We start from the raw sequence: 11,505 nt of genomic DNA, 5'->3' as shown, positions 1-11,505 counted from the left end.
TGTTTGTTCGGGATGGTCGAGGTCTTCTGACATAGTGTGGCCGGGTGTGGGTACCGGTATCCGGGGGTGTGAGGCAAAAGATCTTGGAGGAGGCGCACAAATCCAAGTTCTCTATTCACCCGGGGGATACCAAGATGTATAGGGATCTGAGATTGAGTTACTGGTGGCCCTGTATGAAGCGGGAGATCACATGGTTCGTGGAGTCGTGCTTGACCTGCAGGAAGGTCAAGGCCGAACATCAGAGGCCTCATGGCAAGGTTCAGCCGTTACCCATTCTTATGTGGAAGTGGGAAGAGATCACCATGGACTTCATCACGAAGTTACCGAGAACAACAAGGGGTGTGGATTCCATTTGGGTCATTGTGGATAGGTTGACGAATAGTGCTAATTTTATTCCGATCCCCGAGAGCATCTTTGCTGAGAAATTAGCATATATTTATGTGCGAGAGGTGGTGGTCAGGCACGGGGTACCAGTGTCGGTGGTCTCTGACCGGGATGTTCGATTTACATCCAGATTTTGGATGTCACACCCCCGGACCAGACGGCGGAAACGTCCGGAGGCGGGTGACTTCATTGTGCAGTATCATAACAATTGAATATAAATGAAACAGAGCAATCCAAACATCATACATTGAGATAACAAACTTACATTGTTTACATACTGTATTTGTTCTTCGAGTTACACAAAAGTGACATAAGCAGAAAAAATCCAAGCTACAACTAAAAATCTTGCATCCGCGTCCCTTGTTACCTGCTTTTTAGATCCCTGAGAATACAAGTCGTTTTGAAAAGCGTCAACGAAAAAGTTGGTGAGTTCATAAGCATTTTTGTATAAAATCGTTTACACTTGTTTAGAGTCGTTCGTATTGTACTTTCAGAAAATCCGATATTTTCTATGAAATCGTTTGAAGTCTTGCCTTGAAAATCATGGTTACATGTGTGCATGTCATTACTTTTGTTCATCCTTATAAGGAGTGAACTTTGAAAAGTATTGTAATTTGTGAAAGCGAGTTGTGTCCGAGAATAGTTCTTTTGAATAGTAAAAGTCAACCGTTTCCAGAAAAATCCCTTATTTTCAAAAAGAGAATATGGTTGAAAATCTTGTTCTTCTTATCGAGTAAAATTGAGTGTGCGTTCTAGTTTATCGTTATCGAAATCGTAGAAAATCGTTTTCTCCAGAAAATCCTATATTTTCTGCTATAAAATATTCGTAAGTTCTAGTTCCAACTATGTGTATGTGTGGGTTAATTTATCGTTTTCAAAATCGTTTACAAACGTTTTCCATAGAGTCCTACGCTTTTTAATTTGTAAAAATAGCAGTATTACGACTCTATACTTGTTAGGAGAAAGAATCAACATGGCAATTGTGGACATTCTACGCGATGAAAAAGGACAGTCAACACAACAAATGCGGACCATCACTTATCATGTATAGGACGGTCAACACAACGTGCCAAAAATTTATTTATGAGGTTTTTCCTTACATAAATTTCTAGATGACATAACATATTCTAGTGAGTCGTTATAACCATACTAATTTGACGAAGTGCCTGTTTTGGCGTTTCTCAGGCGCCCTCGGTTTGGAAAAGACATTTGTCACCCTAGACTGGCCTGTCTAGCTGTAGCGAACAGCGAAGGTGCGGGGTGTCAACCCCGTATAGATCTATACACAAATTCCCACTCTCCTTCCAGGAGACTCTGGCTATAACTCCTTACAGGACTTTGACCTACACTAATATTTTTATATTTAGGTACTTTTGAGATTTGTTTGACTAGAATATTGACAACCTTTTGAGCAATCGTTAGAGATCCATTATTTGTTAGATAAATAATGAAATTCGTACTTGTTGAATAAGAATATCGTTCTCGTTCCATATCGTTGATTGTGCTCGTTAACTAGGTGCTCGTGTTCGTTCCTTTTCGTTTATGGAAAAATAAGTCATTATAGTCAAGAGAAAAAGTGTCAAGTTATAATTTGTATAAATTTATAACTGCCGGTTATGACACACATTTTCTGTTTTATGACATATAAAACACTACTTATGTTGTTGGAGGTTTTACGACAGCGGTTTATGACATGCAAATATTTCTGTCATAAACGCTCTATTTGTGTAATTTCTTGACGCAAACTTTTATGTTGAATATTTATAAAATACTCCCTGATAGTTTGCAAAATAGTCACAAAGTTTCTATTTTCGAAAAATCACTAGAAATGGTGTCCACTTAGTAAGGTCCCTTTTTATAACTTTTATCTTTAGACATGAAAGCATAGATAAAGGGGTTAAGTTGGACACACTCAATAGTTGGGAGGCTCTTTTGCACAAAGTATCCTCTGTTCTTTATGAAATTGAGAAATCCTACGTTCATGAGTATATTACTAAAATATTAATTTAAGAATCTTTCACACACACATACAAACATACGTATATATGCAATCATTTAAGAGTTTAGGCAATATTTGACTTGTACTCTCCCCCAAAAACATTAAAACATTGAAAAAGGTGGGGTATGAAGCTCACCTTGAGTTGGTTGAGGAGTTGTTTGGAATGATGGAGTGGAGATTCCAAGCCTAAACTTTGGCTGAGATGAGGAACTTCCCTGGGATGGATGTTTTCCTAAGGATGATCATCACATATTATTATTATGAGCAAAATAATATGGGTTCATCTTGAAATATTATAAAATATTAGATGAGTGGAGGAATTTACCTTAAAATTTCCCAGGAGGAGGTTGAGAAATTTCCTTTCAGTAAGATCCACTGTTCTTGCTTGAAGATGAGTTTTTGAGAGAAAATAGGAAAAGTGTGGGAGAAGGTGAAGTCTAAACTCCTTACTGACGTTGCTTTGAGGATGAACAAGGGAGGAATCTTTGGTACATGAGGATCTGGTGGTCCATGCATGGATAATTGGTGGGTAAAGCATGAGATACTGTGATTTGCATGGGAAATGAGGAATTTCATCAAATCACAAAGTCAATCCCTTTGTCCTTTTCTTGATTTAGGATAAGGTTTTCCTAAATCCCAAACATTTATTTTTATGAAAAATATGCTTAAAATAATTAATCTTAGCATAAAATAGGGGTTTTAGGGGTCTTAGTTAAGAAAAACATGAGTTTGGTGTGATTCCCGACCTCAAAATACCTTAAAATGGTGAAAAAGTCCGAAAATGACCAAAATCCGGAGCTCTATGGTGAATTCCGAAGCTTTAGATCAAATTCCGGAGAGGAGGGTTAATCCTGCGAGGTTCCGAAGTGGTTGGCAAGGAGGTTTCGGAGTGCTCTTCTCGGATCCGGAGTCAGGCGCAAGGTCAGGAGCTGCAAGCAAAGTCCTTCCGGAGCTTACTCCTTCCGGAGTCAAACCTTCCGGAGTAATAAGGAGGTCCGAAGCAGGGGTGTTCCGAAGGTGAGAACCTTCTCGGTTCCTTAGAAGGTGTCCGGACTAAGAGGGTTCCGGACCAAGAGAAGTCCGGACCAAGAGGTTCAGGACCAAGAGGAGTCCGGACCAAGAGGGTTCAGGACCAAGAGGAGTCCGGACCAAGAGGGTTCCGAACTAAGAGGTTCCGGACCAAGAGGGTCCTTTTGGGGTTTCCTCTTCCGGTTTTGGAGCTATTTTCGACTGAGGAAGGTACTTAAGGAGATTTGAGAGAGATCTGAGATACGTAGAGAGATTTGGGATAGATTTCACATACTTGGAGAGATTTGGGAGAGATTTCACATGCTTGGAGAGATTTGAGAGAGATTCACTATACTTGGAGAGATTTCGCATACTTGGAGAGATTTGGGAGAGATTCACTATTCTTGGAGAGATTTAGCATACTTAGAGAGATTTGGGAGAGATTCACTATTCTTGGAGAGATTTCACATACTTAGAGAGATTTGGGAGAGATTCACTATTCTTGGAGAGATTTAGCATACTTAGAGAGATTTGGGAGAGATTCACTATTCTTGGAGATATTTCGCATACTTAGAGAGATTTGGGAGTGATTTCACATACTTGGAGAGATTTGGGAGAGATTCACTATTCTTGGAGAGATTTGGGAGAAATTCACTATACTTGGAGAGATTTGCATTCTAACACTATATGGCTCCTTAGGAACTCATATTGAACACTAAAGTGTGTTAGCACAAGTCTCACAATAGTCCTTGCTTACTTGAGGGTGAAATTTCCTAGCCAGGAAGGCTAGTTGTGACATTGGAGGAAGTTCCACAAGGAACTGGGCACACAGTTACACTTCAGCACTGCATACCACCCCCAGACAGACAGTCAGAGCGAGCGGACGATCCAGACGCTCTAGGATATGCTGCGGGCATGCGTATTGGATTTCGGAGGGAGTTGGGATACATACCACCCACTAGTAGAGTTTTCATATAACAATAGTTATCATGCTAGTATCGACCGACCCCCGTTTGAGATGTTGTATGGTCGGAGGTGTAGGACCCCAGTTTGTTGGGGTGAAGTTGGGCACCGAGTCATGTGAATCACTGAGGTGGTGCTTAAGACTACCGAGTTGATCCAGTAAGTGCGCGACAGGCTGCTGGTCACGCAGATCCGTCAGAAGAGTTATGTTAGCCGTCGTCGCTCGAATCTTGAGTTCCAGGTGGGAGACTTCGTCTTACTGAAAGTGTCATCATGGAAGGGTGTCATTAGGTTTCGGAAAAGGGGCAAGTTAGGGCCCCGATATATTGGACCATTCAAGATTTCCGCCCAGGTGGGCAAGGTGGCTTACCGTTTGGATCTGCCGAACGAGCTTAGCCAGATTCATAACACCTTCCACGTGTCCCAGCTTCGGAAGTGTGTCACCGATGAGACTGCAATCATTTCCTCGGATGACATCCAGGTGGATGAGAGCCTGATCTACATTGAGATTCCCGTTGCGGTCTTGGATAGGAAAACTAAGGTTCTTCGTAACAAAGAGGTGAAGCTAGTGAAGGTGAAATGGCAGCACCAGAAGGGCTCGGAGTGGACATGGGAGCCGGAGGAGGAGATGCGAGAGCATTACCCGGATTTGTTTGCATCCACAGACTTCGAGGATGAAGTCTAGTTCAAGTAGGGGAGATTTGTAACGCTTGATTAAGGTATCCTTTATTTCTCAACATTTTAGGTTTTTAGACTAGAACTCGACGAGTTGGGGAGCTCCAACTCGTCGTGTAGGGATCGTTTTGGGACGCGATATTAAGAGCCTACTCGACGAGTTGGAAGGCCCCAACTCGACGAGTAGATGATGGAAAGGAAAACCCTAATTTTTAGGGTTTGCACCCTATTTAAAGTCCTTAAGCCGCATTAGCCTCCCTCATCGTCCTCTCAGTCCATAGAAGCCTTAAATTGCGTCTCATCTCCCATTTTTGAGTGTGTATGAGTTAAAAGTGTGTGTTTCCTTGGTGTTTCTTCAAGGAGTTGAAGTTGGTGGTGCATAGTTGAAGAGAGGAGCTTTAGATCCGGGGATTTCTCTGTTGTGGCAGCTATATTAAGGTATAAAGTCGATACCTTGGCTATTCTTTTGGTAGATCTCGTCCCTTGAAAGTTCAAGGCCATTATTAGCCTATTTTGGAACCATTCTTGGATTTGGGAAAGATAGGGAGTTATGGCCTCATATCTGGACATCTCATGGCATTTGTGGACTTAAAGTTGCCAACTTTATCAAGTCTTGGCCCTCTTTCATGCTCGAGGTCCCTTGATAAGCTTTGTTTGAGTATTTTAGCCCTTTGATGCCTTGTATGGACGTAAAGTTAGCAACTTTACGTGGCATCTTAACCCCAGGGGACCAGATCTATAGTTTGGGGCTTTAGATTTGATTGGAAGGGGTTGAATATGTTAAGACTGGGAAAACTCGACGAGTTGGATCGGGTTTCCCCGCCTTCTGGATACTGAGTGAACTCGACGAGTTGATGAGATAACTCGGCGAGTTGGCTAGGGCTTTTCCCGGTTTTTTGAACACCGAAGGAACTCGACGAGTTGCTAGACGCACTCGACGAGTTGGGTCAACATGGACTGTTGACCTAGACTGTTGACTTTGACTTGGACCAAGGTTGACCAAGTTTGACTTCAAGGGTATCATTGTTAATTCGGGATTTTGTTGAAGTTAGTTGCAGGGTGGTTGTAGGCGGTTGAGCTCGAAGCTGTAAGTTGGGATTTGATTTTACCGGTTCAGCAATTCTTAAGAGGTGAGTCTCCTCACCATACCAATGGGTCGAAGGCACCAAGGCCGACCCATTATGTGATATATGGATTGTTAGTGGATTATATGTTATGTTGGTATGACATTTGCATGGAAGACCCCGGGGGGTTCCCATGGCAGTAGATTAAGACCATGTGGGGGTTCTCATGACATTTGGTGTAAGACCTTCGAGGGTTTCCATGGCATCCTAGTATGTTTGTATGTTTAGCCCGCATGATAATTCTTTGGTTAGCTAAGACCATGTGGGGGTTCCCATGCCAGCTAATGAAGACCATGTGGGGGTTCCCATGGCAGGTAGTTAAGACCATGTCAGGGTTCCCATGGTAGTAGGTTAAGACCACGTGGGGGTTCTAGTGGCACTCAGTGTAAGACCTTGGAGGATTTCCATGGCATCCTTATATGTCTGTATGCATGGCTTATGTGGTATATGTAGCTGATATAGCTAATATGGTTTATGTGATTATGTGGATTGTGTGGGGTATGCTCTGGGGAACTCACTAAGCATTAGTTTACAGTTTGTTGGTTGTTTCAAGTACTTCAAGATCTAAGGGCAAGGGCCCGGCGTGATGGCGCGTCATTCACTCTCTGGCGATTTGTTTGGGGACCCTCTGATTTTATGAATAATTTATTTGATGTTACAGATTTTGAAAACAATTGTTATTGGAATTTTATAATTTATGGAAATGAATTTCTTAATTAAAAATGAAAAATTTTATTGCAAATTTGGGCTATTACAAATTGAATGAAATCAAATAAAAAATTGCAAGTTGTTGTCAGGGGTTGAAATCGTAATATTCATTGGATGAAGAGATTTTGTCAAAGAAGGATGGTGTTAATCCAAACAACTGTCAAAAGGTTAAAAAAATTAAGAAATTGTAATTCGTTTTTTGGTTCAAGAATAAGAAACTGTTGTTATGTTGTTATCAGTAGAAAAGTAAAGATTTTCTGTTTAATAATGGTTAAAAGATAAGTGTACTCTTCAAATGCACCTTTATGTTTAGTCTAGACCAAAATATGAATAAATATGGAAGCTGTATAGACATTACATGGCTTTTATCCTTTGTAATATATATATATATATATATATATATATATATATATATATATATATATATATATATATATTTGTTGTACGATCACATAATTGAAAATCAATGAAACCACTCCACTACCTTATGCTAATGTTATATTTGTTGTCAAATTTTACTATTTGTTACTTAGTAAATGATATGTATTTTGAAGCCATTTTCCTTTTATGACCTTACATGATAATTTTTTTTTCATTTAATATGTTTTTGAAGTATTTTTTGTTTATTAGTTACTTTTTGGATGTTGTTTATAGGCTCTACTTGCAGGAAAGATAGTTTTATTGTTCACAAAAGATGGAGATCAACACAACATCCTTCATGTCATGCATTACATAAGGTTAGTTTTGATTTCAATTGTTGATACAATTTTTTTATATATAGTTTTCTAATTTGGAACTTCATTATCATTCTAGCTTTGTTTTTTAATTTATTTATTTTCAAATCTGTGAAGCTTTCATTAGTGTCATAAATAATAAAGAAAATTTCCAAAAAATATATATAATCACTCACTAACACACAGGCTCTTGCACTAGAAAGCATATTCATACTTATGATGCAGCATATGTTAACTTTTACTATTTTAATGGTTAATGTTTATAGTTTGTTATAATTAATTTCTACGACTCGTTTGTTATTTCTTATATCGGTTAATTTATTACAGTGTAATCACAAAATATTAAAATATTAAAATACAGCGTTCACAAACTGGGAAGGGATAGGTTCTGAAATCGAATGAACCGATATAATACACTGGTTCCTAATTGTACATAATAAAAATAACATCCTATTTTTACAAATACTTAAAATAGCATTCTACTTTTAGCAATCATGTTTTGTGCACGCTTTTATTTAAAGACATCTAAATTTGTTCTAACTTATATTCAACACTTTTTCTCATAAAGTTTCATTGACCTGAATATAGTTCAAAAAAATCATTATAAACAATTCACAAATCGAGACGTACTTACAAATCTCATCATGAAATGACTGTAGAATTTTATATTTTTTTGAAACCCAACACGATTTGTGTGGCATGTGTCTTATTTTTATTTTACTTAGTTTAGTGAAACTATAGTTTGGTATTGTGATAGATTTTATGTTTTAATTCCATTTAAGTACATCTCAATCTTAAATTCTAATTTTGCTTTTTTCTCAAGTCATTATCCTTGGGATTTAACAGAGTACAAGATGGCTATAAAGAATCATGGACTAAAATTGTCTACTAAACCCAAACATGAAGATCTTGATAAACCTGAAAAATAATTAAATTCATAATCTGACTCTAAGAGAAGGAATGTGATTATGTTTCTGCAATAGTAGGTTTCTGATTTGGATTACCTTAATGTTTCTTATTGAAATATTTTTTGAGTTTTTTTCTCAGTTATTTGCAAGATATAAACAAAGTATGTTGCTATTTTTTGAGTTAAATGCAAGAAATGTTCAAATTGTGTTACTTTTTTTTGGGAAAAGAGTTATCCCCATATATTAGTTGCTTTGTGAAAGTTTGGCATGGATTCTATTACATACGCATGTTGATACAAATGCTAGGGTATCGAAATGAAAGTAATTAACAATTACTATCTATCTTGATTCTTGAATCTGGTTATGTGTATTGTATGTTTCTAGATTCCGTATAAAATTAGTCCCATGCTACTTCAAGTAGAATGCCAGAACAAATTTTTGACTTTATCGTTTTGCGGAACTTATTGGTTTTTAGAAGCAACCACAAGTTTTTAACTTTTATGATTTTGTTGAACTTAGTGGTTTTTCATATATTGTGATGTTTATGTGGAACTTATTGGAAATATGAAATAGTATTTATAACAACCTACTACTTGAAGTGATCTACAAAAGTATATTAATTTACTTATTTATCTATAATTGCAAAGTACTATCATTTTTCTAACAAAAAATGCCAACATATTTATAAATTTTTAACCCCTAAGCAAAGTACTTATATCAGTTTGTTATAATATATAACCTACTTCATATAACAGGTAAAATTTTAGTTATGTATACTCTCTTAATTTGTTCACATTCAATCAATAGATTTTAAACACACATCATAACAAAATGTTAAACATAATTGTGTACATATGTTATAGATAGCTTAACGGAAAATCATATTTTTCTATATGTTGTGTTGTTTGAAATATGATATTTTTCAAAAGAGAACTATTTATTGCTACCGCTTATATAACTATATGTGTTCGTTGCTTAAGACCGCACGATGTGGGTGAGGAGTTTCCCTCACTTTTTCCCTGCCACCTTTCCCTCACTTTCCTTTCCACCATTAAAACCCAATGAATGGGTGAGAAGCTTCCCTCACTATTTGTTTTTTTTATTATTTTTTATTTTTTTAAAATAAAATTAATTCATTTTTATGATTTATAATTTTTAAATTAATAATAAACATAAAATTTAATTAAAAATAAAAAAGCATTTCATTAATTAAAATAAAAATTACATTAAACCTAATATTTAAATAAGTAGAAAAAACATAAACAAAAAATCAAACAAACCACAACATAGAAAACATAATTAATATTCTAATTTAAAAAAAAAACAAAATACGTCACTCGGAATCATCGTCCTCGTCATTGACCTCATCGTCTTCATCATTCTCCTGAACGTCACTCTCGTCATCGGAATCTTCGCTCGCGACGAACATATCAGAATCCTCGTCTGATTCGTCAAACAGATCATCGTGCCAATACTCTATCGGCGGCTGAATATGAGCCATATAAATGTGCTCCACCAAATCAACATGAAGGGTGTGATGAATGTCGCGATTGTGTACTTCTCTTCTATTTGCCCTATATTCTTGTGTACCAACGACTGGTCTAACACATTGATGTCATTGTTTGCACCAGCTGAACCAAAGAATGCATGTCATATCCAAAGATCATGTGATGCGATAACCTCTAGAACGATCGTTAGCTCTTTGTGGTCGCCTCTCATGTATTGACCATGTCATGCGTTGGCGCATAATGACCAACTTCAATGCATGCAATCGATACTACCTAGCATTCCAGGGAATCCATGCTTGCCTTCATCCATCGTGTATAATTGGTGGATATCGTTCATAGTTGGTTTGCACAAATATCGTTGCTCATAAACCAAACAGATCGCTTTGCAAAACTTGTACACACACTCCCGTAGGTACGCTCTGACATCCTAAAATACTTGTCCTATTTGTCTGCGCCCATGTCGTATGCTAACTGACGAATTGCAGCCGTGCATTTTTGAATTGGAGAGAACCTTTTATCCGTCTCGCGTCCATTTTCCATTGGAAATATGGAAAACTGCCTTCCAAATCGCCAACAATACGTAAGAATAGTTCCTTCTAATGGGTTTTGAGCACTACATCAATCCTATGGTGTACATGCAAACCCTAAAGCTTTTGGATCTAGTTTGTCTAATGAACATGCAATAATCATCCAAAGCTCATAAACCCTAATTCCAGCATACAATAATCGAAATTGACAAAAGAATAGAGTTTAGATCTTACCTTGATTGTTATATAGTAATAACAATCTCAATTCCTTTTTGATCTTGATCTTTGAAAGCTTAGTGCCTCAAATGTTGCACCTCTAATGGAGTCACAAACACCATGAGCAACAATATGGCCTAGGAGAAGGAGGAGGAGCACCAAAAACGTTCTAGGGTTCTCTCAAAGTGCTGGTCACGTTTTTGGGGGCTTAGGAGTTCCTTATATAGGTAGGCTATTAGGGTTATCAAACAAGGAAACCCTAATTTAACTGCTTAGGCTCTAAGCAGCCAATGGACTCCCTCCTTAGAGGCCTTGGACAAATTCTAATGGGTTTCCCCATAGATTTCGTCCACTCCAACTTCTATGGAGTCCATTAGCCCATTTATGCAACTATCTTATAATTACAACATCAGTCCCCCAAGTTTAATAATCTCTTTTAGCCACAAAATTAATTCTTATTAATTCTTGACTAATATTAATTAAACAATATGATTTCTCTTTTAATATATTATTCATATAATATATTAATAAATCATAATTAATCCTCTTTCTCCTTAATTCATCCTATCAGTCACTATGGTGAAGGCAACCCAAAAGGACCATCCTCACAATCGGGTCAAGTACATACCAAAATAGTTATGGGCTTAGACACCTAATCCAACTATCTCCCACTTGGATAAGTCTAATAACTATTCTACATATGACTTCGGAACCTGATCAGCAATCGTAGTTTTCAAAAGCCGCTGTCAAC

Source organism: Lactuca virosa, chromosome 6, assembly GCF_052849685.1.
Source record: "Lactuca virosa cultivar CGN04683 chromosome 6, Lactuca_virosa_CGN04683_v6, whole genome shotgun sequence".
In the NCBI taxonomy this organism is placed as follows: Eukaryota; Viridiplantae; Streptophyta; class Magnoliopsida; order Asterales; family Asteraceae; genus Lactuca; species Lactuca virosa.
Note: the sequence above shows the minus strand (reverse complement) of the source record.